Below are 7,842 nucleotides of genomic sequence, written 5' to 3'. Positions count from 1 at the left end.
CCTCGGCCTCCCAAGGTGCTGGCATTATAGGCGTGAACCACTGTGCCCAGCTATGTGTGTTTTTAAAGGTGTTCAACTATAGCTTTTGGTAGCTTAATAGAATTGCTAATTAAAGAAAATCTCTCTTCTATTAGTCATGTAATTCACATAACCAGAATATCCTAAGGAAATTTGGCTACATCTCAATTAACTGTGATAAACGGAAAACATGGCTTGTTATGGGTGGAATTGTTTCCCTTTAAAATTCATATGTTGAAGTCCTAACCCCTAATACCTCAGCATGTAACTACTATATATTTGGAGACAGAATCTTTCAAATGGTGATTAAGTTAAAATTTGATTATGAAGGTGGGCGTTAATCCAATCTGACTTGTGTCCTTGTAAGAAGAGGAGATTAGGACATGCACATGCCCAGAGTCAAGACCATGTGAAGACACAGGGCCTTCTACAACTCCAGGAGAGAGGCCGCAGGAGAAACTAACTCTGCCCAAACCTTGGTCTCAGACTTCGGCCTGCAGAATTGTGGGGTGATAAGTGTCTGTTGTAGGCCAGGCATGGTGGCTCACACCTGTAATCTCAGCACCTTGGGAGGCTGAGGTGGGCGGATCACTTAAGGTCAGGAGACCAGCTTGGCCAACATGGTGAAACTCTGTCTCTACTAAAAATAGAAAAATTAGTCTTGCCTGATGGTGGTGCCTATAGTCCCAGCTACTTGGGATGCTGAGGCAGGAGAATCACTTGAACCCAGGAGACAGAGGTTGCAGTGAGGTGAGATCACACTACTGCACTCCAGCCTGGTTGACAGAGTGAGACTGTCTCAAAGTGTCTGTTGTGTGACCCACACAGTCTTCGGTACAATTCGATCAATTTTGACTTGTATCTGTGCTCATGAAACCATCACCACAATGGTGATGAACATAGCTGTTCATCATCTCCGAAAGTTTCCTCATACACTTTTGTGATTCCTCTGTCCCTTCCCCTATTTCCCAGGCCACCAGAGAATCTGCTTTCGGTCCCTGTAGATTAATTTGCCATATCTAGAGTCTTTTGTAAATGAAACCATACAATATGCACACGTTTCACCTGGTGTAATTCTCTGGAGATTCATCCAGAGAATTATACCAGGGTTGTGTGTATCAGTAGTTCATTCCTTTTCAGTGCTGCATAGTACTCCATGGCATAGATAGACCCAGTTTATCCATCTGAGCTAGGAGACCAGCAGGATTTATATCCCAGTCTCAGGCAGGAAAAAGTGAAGAAACCAGCAAGAACCAGCAAATGACAACAAAAGCCATCCCTAGCTGTCAATATTACTCATTAACATAAGACACGCCCACCAATGCCATGACAATGACCCAGAAGTTACCACCCCTTTCCTAGAATGTTATAAATAACTTGCCTCTCAATTTGCTTTAACTGCCCTTTAATTTGCATGTAATTGAAAGTTGGTATAAGTGGGTGGAAATACAGTTGCCAACAGCTCATTCGTTGCCAACTCTAGGTGCCCTGTCTATGAGTTAGCCCTGCTCTGCAAGCAGCAGTACCATTCAGTGCAAGATTGCTGTCTAGTATCCCCAGCTCACCCTTGAATTCTTTCCTGGGCTAAGCCCCAGTTTTGGGGCTCACCTGTCCTTCATCACATGTACTTATGAAGGAATCCCTTAAAGGCTTCTTACGGCTTTGTGAGATTATGAATCAGTTATTATAAGCATTCATGTACAAAGCATTCATTGTATGGACATACGGGTTTTTTTTCCTTTTGAGAAAATGCCTAGAAGTGAAATGGCTGGATCATGTGGTAGGTGTATGTTTAACTTTTTATTTTCTTTTAGATGGGGTCTTGCTCTTTAGCCCAGGCTTCAGTGCAGTGGCTCAATCTCGGCTCACTGCAACCTCTGCCTCTTGGGTTCAAGTGGTTCTCCTGCCTCAGCCTCCTGAGTAGCTGGGAATACAGGTGTGCACCACCATGCCTGGCTAATTTTTGTATATTTTTTAGTAGAGATGGGTTTTGCCATGTTGACCAGGCTGGTTTGAACTCCTGACCTCAGGTGATCTGCCTGCCTCAGCCTCCTAAAGTGCTGGGATTACAGGCATGAGCCACTGCGCCCGGCCAGGTGTATGTTTAACTTTTTAAGAATCAAACTTTTCCAAAATGGCTATACCATTTTGTATGACCCCCAGCTGTGTGGGAACGTTCCAGCTCTTCTCCGTCTTTGCCAATACTTGGAATAACAGATCTTCTTGACTTTAGTCATTCAAATAGGTACGCAGTGGCACATTCTGTCGTTGCTAATTTGCATTTCCCTAATGATGCTGAGCATCATTGCCATCCATGCATCTTTTTTTAATGAGATGTCTGTGCAAAGCTTTGCTTACTGTTTTCATTGGGTTATTTATTGTCTTATCATAGAGTTTTGAGAGGTCAGTATGTATTCTGGATACAAGACCTTTATCACATACATACTTTGCAAATATTTTCTCCAGTCTATGGCTTGTGTTTTCATTCTCTTAATAGTGTCTTTCAAAAGGCAGAATTTTTCAATTTCAATGAAGTCTAAGTTATCAGTCTTTCTTGATTGATAGCTATTAGCTGTAAGCTTGTGCTTTTGGGGTCCTATCTAAGAAATCCTGGTCTAACCCAACAACAAGATTTTCTCCTATGTTTTCTATAACAATGTTACAGTTTTAAGTTTTACATTTAGGTCTGTGGTCTATTCTGAGTGAATTTTTGTATATGGTACAAGGTATGAATCAAAGCTCTTTTTTTTTTTTTTGCATATGGATATTCAAGGGCTTCGGTACCATTTGTTGAAAAAGACTATTTCTTCGTGGATGAATTGCTTTTATATCCTTGTCATGTATCGGTTGTCCATATGTGTATGAGTTTATTTCTGGCCTTTTAATTCTGTTCTGTTGGTATTTGTATCTGTCTTTGTATCAATGCTGTGCCACACAGTTCATTCCTTTTCAGTGCTGAGTAGTACTCCATGACACTCCACGATTACTGTAGCTTTATACTAAGTCTTGAAATTAAGAAGTGCTAAGTCTCTAACTTTGCTCTTCTGAGTGTGCTTTGTAGATAGCATATTGATTAATGCTGTTGTTGCTATGTGGAGGGCCTTTTGGGTGAACTTAATTCATTTCCTGTCTTAATCCCCAGTGTGGTTCTTAAGGGTTTGTGCCCTTCTCCTCAAGCCCTTACCCTGCCTCTGCTCCTCTCATTCTTAGTTCTTGACTTTTGGCCCAAAAGTCAAAATCAGCTAATGATTCTTTTGAAAGGTCACCGCCATTTTCACTAATCCTTACCTGCTTCATTCCTAGCTCAGAGAACAATACCAGTTATAATGACAGTTAGCTAATTATAGTTAACAAATATTGAGTTCTTCCTATGTATTGTGTGTTTACACAGATATGCACTCTACACCATTTCTCATTTAATCAGCATACCGTTTCTATCAGATGGAGATATATTACTGTTCTCATTTTACAGAAGAAGAAACAGAGGCAGTGAGGCTCGTTACTTCATTACCATGTTTGTGTAGCTAGAAAAAGATGGAGCTGGCATTCGAGCCCAGGACTGTGTGATTTCTGTCCCTCCTCCTGACCCAAGCTAACAATCCCAGCAGTGCTCACAGTCTTGTCCCCACCTAGCTGATGGAGAAGCTGGCTCCATTCATTATCCACCATCCCCCCCCCCACCGTCTCCTCTACTTTCCCTCTCCACTGCTCCTTTCTTTCTATTTTCTTCTCTCTGCAACCTCCACCTCCCGGGTTCAAGTGATTTTTCCTGTCTCAGACAAGTAGCTAGGATTATAGGTGCCCGCCACCACACCTGGCTGATCTTTTTAATTTTTAAAATTATATTTATTTATTTATTTTAAGATGGAGTCTCACTCTGTTGCCAGGCTGGAATGCAGTGGCAAGATCTCAGCCCACTGCAACCTCTGTCTCCCAGGTTCAATTGATTCTCCTTTCTCAGCCTCCCGGGTAGCTGGGACTACAGGAGCGTGCCACCACACCCAGCTAATTTTTTCTAATTTTAGTAGAGATGGGGTTTCACCATGTTGGCCAGGCTGGTCTCAATCTCTTGAACTGGTGATCCTCCCACCTCAGCCTCCCAAAGTGCTGGGATTACAAGCGGGAGCCACCGCGCCCAGTCTAATTTTTAAATTTTTTTTAGTAGAGATGGGGTTTTGCTATGTTGGCCAGGCTGATCTCGAACTCTTGACCTAAGGTGATTCTCCCGCTTCAGCCTCCCAAAGTGCTGGGATTACAGGTATGAGTCACTGCACCCGGCCACTGCACCCGGCTTCTTTTCTTCTTTTAAAAAATTTTAGAATTATTTATTTATTTTGAGGCATGGTCTGCTCTGCTGCCCAGGCTTACTAAGTTTACCGGGGTTCTTTGTAAATAATCTCTGCATTCATCATAATTGGAAGAAAAGTTCAAAGTAGTGGAGTGTAGTGGCACAATCGTAGCTCACTGCAGCCTCGAACTCCTGGGCTTAGGCAGTCCTTCCGCCTCAGCTTCCCAAAGCTCTGAGGTTACAGGCATGAGCCACTGCACCCGGCCCTTGCTCCTGTTCACCATGGTGCTCACAACAAAATAAGTATTTTCAACTTCCACTAAGAGTTAAAGTTTCTCAACCCTTTTTCCGCAGCCAGACTTGGGTTCTGCAGCTTCACGTATTAAGTCGTGTATTGGACTCACGTATTAAGTCGTGTATTGGGTAGCTTCGCCAGAGCACATCACGGGCGCCTCAAACATCGAAACAAAACTTACCATCTTCTCTCCAAACCTGCTCTTCTTCCTGACTTCTCGGTCTCAGTAGATGGCTCTTCCAGCTATAGAGTAGTCCAAGCCCCAAACTGGCAATGGAAGGACTGAATTTGCTTTCAAAACCCTGCTCTGCCACTTACCAGGTAGGAGACTTTTGACCTCAGTTTCCCAATCTGCAAAGTAGGGATAATAGTTCTACCTCACACGGTTGCTTTTAAGGCTAAGTGATCGTGTTAGTTGCTCAAAAATGAGCAATTATTGTTATTGTCATCATCATCATTATTGTCACTGTCACCTCCTGATACTCCCTTGCCTAAGTTCCATAAAAATATGGTGCACCCTCCTTTTGATTCCTTAGATTCTGCTGTTACTTTTGCCAAAGGTTCTGCTGACATTCTAGACCGGTGCTCACTAAAGTGCCGAATCAATCCTTAGAGACTCAGGAAGAAAGTATTAGAACATTAATTTATATTCACTTAAAGAAACCTCATCTTTTAGGTTTCTATTTATATATAATTTAAAAATATTTAATAAAGTATATATAAAATTTAGAAATAAATGTAACTGTTGAGGGTGCATGTTCAAAGTGTTACAAAGTCTAGATTATATAGTTGGGAGGTCACCATTTTTGGCTGGGTAAGGTGACCCTCTACTTTTCTTTCCCCAGAATGACATGTTGCTTTGTCATTATTTACCGACTTCCTCATGGACAACAATAGAGCAGCGACTGTGATTCAGTCAGAATAAAGCTGCAGACAGCAGGATCCACTCTACTTAAAGTAGCAATGGATTTATTATAGGCGGTTGGTTTTCAGCAACCGCCTTAAACTTTAGGGTCCATCAGAATCACCTAGAAGGCTTGTTAAAGTCAAGCCTACCGAGTCCCACTCCCAGAGTTTCTGGTTCAGCGGGTCTGGGGTGGGGCCTAAGAATGTGCGTTGCTAATAAGTTCCCAGATGCTGCTGCTCCGGAGCCCACCCTTGGAGCACTGGGCTACAGAATGATGGCAAGGGCTGGCGGAGGCTACGGAGTGGGTCCAGGTGCAGGTCCCGTCTCAGAACCACACTGTAAAACTGGCCTGGCCAGGTCGCCACTGTACGTGCTGCTTTCCCTGTGAACTCAAAAACCACACTGCCTGTGCTGCAGGCCGGAAAGCTGCTGAGCCAGGAAGCCGTGCTGATGCTGCTGACTGCCCCCGAGATTAGAGATTGACTGGACATAGTGCCGCTGTCACCCCTGCTGGAGAAGGTCCAAAGCATCTCCACCTCTGTGCTTCCAGAGAGGCAGTGTGGTGGCCGTTTAAAACGCTCAGGCTCTGCCAGGCACTAGAGCATCTGCCTGGCTAAGATGTTATTACTATTACAATCAACCTGGAAGAACACTCAAGGGAAACCCTAGCGCAAGGGGCTTTGGAGGAAGAGATTTTCAGTGTTTCAGGCTTTGGTGCACAGGAAATCTTGCTAGAGGAGGTTGGAGTGGTTTTGCATGAGGCGAGAGCAACGTCTGCTGCAGATTATATTTTTCATGTTGGCTCCTGGTATGGTGCCTGAGCGCTAGGACTTGACACAAAGAAGGTCCTCTTCCTTTTCCTTCCCCAACCTCCTAGTCTCAGCCACTCCCCTGAGTACATACAGTATGCTGAAGTGTTTTGGCTAAGGGTTTGCCCTGCTGGTATAATCCACCTGACTCCTGCTAGGGCCTCTCTGCCTTTTTCATCAATGAGGTGGGCTCTTGAGCATGCTAGGTATCCAAGGAGACCAGAATTCTTGCAGTGACAAGTCTGCCAGGGCTATTTCCATCTAGGAGTCAGTCCCACTTAACTACTAAGGATCTAGGTTACATGTGTTTTCCCAGGGTGACATCCCCCTACCCCCTTCCCTCCACATCCTCTTCTCCAGAGCCTGGAACCCTGGGAGTGCCACCGTGGTCCTGAGCATCTCTGAGACTGAATCCATTTCTAGGAGGGAGACCTGAGATCCTTCCACAAATGAGGTGGGAGGGGTCTGAGGGAACTGTTTTGCTCAGGGGCTAGCAGATCCCTTAATTCTTTCTAATACATCCTTCAGGCAACAGGTGCAAGCCTAGAGAGTTCCAGCTTCAACTTCAGGATCCTATGACAGTGACAAGCATTTAGTGGAAAGTACACTTTAGGGCCCGGCACAGTGGCTCACGCCTGTAACCCCAACACTGGGAGGCCAAGGCAGGTGGATCACAAGGTCAGGAGATCGAGACCATCCTGGCCAAAAGGGTGAAACTCCGTCTCTACTACAAGTACAAAAAATTAGCCAGGCATGGTGGCATGTGCCTGTTATCCCAGCTACTCAGTAAACTGAGGCAGGAGAATCACTTGAATCTGGGAGCAGAGGGTAAGTGAGCCGAGATTGCACCACTGCACTGCACTCCAGCCTGGGGGACAGAGCATGACTCTGTCTCAAGGAAGAAAAAAAAGTGCACTTCAGATTCTGAAATGTGGGCTTTATCCCACAGGCAAGGAAGGGATGGGCTGTATGATACTTGACGCTGGGTGGTGGCTGCGAGCCGAAGCGTCCAGGCAGCCCTGCCATCAGAAGGATAAACCATGGACACTTGATGCCTTCCTGAAGGAAGTGCACTAGGCCTACCAAACCATCAAGCGCTGATGCTCTAGCGCTTTCTACCCACGATTCTCCAGCCTCAGCAGAAATGGGAGATATTGATGACCCTGTCGTCGTGCCATCCCCATCACCCAGCAATTAATTTTAGTTCGATGCCTTCAAACACTCTTCAGGGGCAGCGTGCGTTCAGCTGTGTCAGCTAATGGTGAGTACCCGGACGGCCATTCTGTTTCACATTCAGTACGGTATTCAATAAATCACATGAGATACTCACCACTTTATTATAACGTAGATAGGCCTGTGTTAGATGATGTCGCCCACTGTAGGCAACATCGCTACGTGAACACTCCCTTAAGTGTTCTGAGCACATTTAAGGAAGGCGAGGCTGAGCTGTGAAGTTTGATAGGTTAGGTGTATTCAAGGCATATTAGACTTTGACTATTTTCAGTTGACAATGGCTTTATGGGGA

The sequence above is a fragment of the Callithrix jacchus genome, chromosome 5, assembly GCF_049354715.1.
Source record: "Callithrix jacchus isolate 240 chromosome 5, calJac240_pri, whole genome shotgun sequence".
Classification (NCBI taxonomy): Eukaryota; Metazoa; Chordata; class Mammalia; order Primates; family Cebidae; genus Callithrix; species Callithrix jacchus.
The sequence above is the reverse complement of the archived record's forward strand: the minus strand, read 5'-3'. Positions refer to the sequence as shown.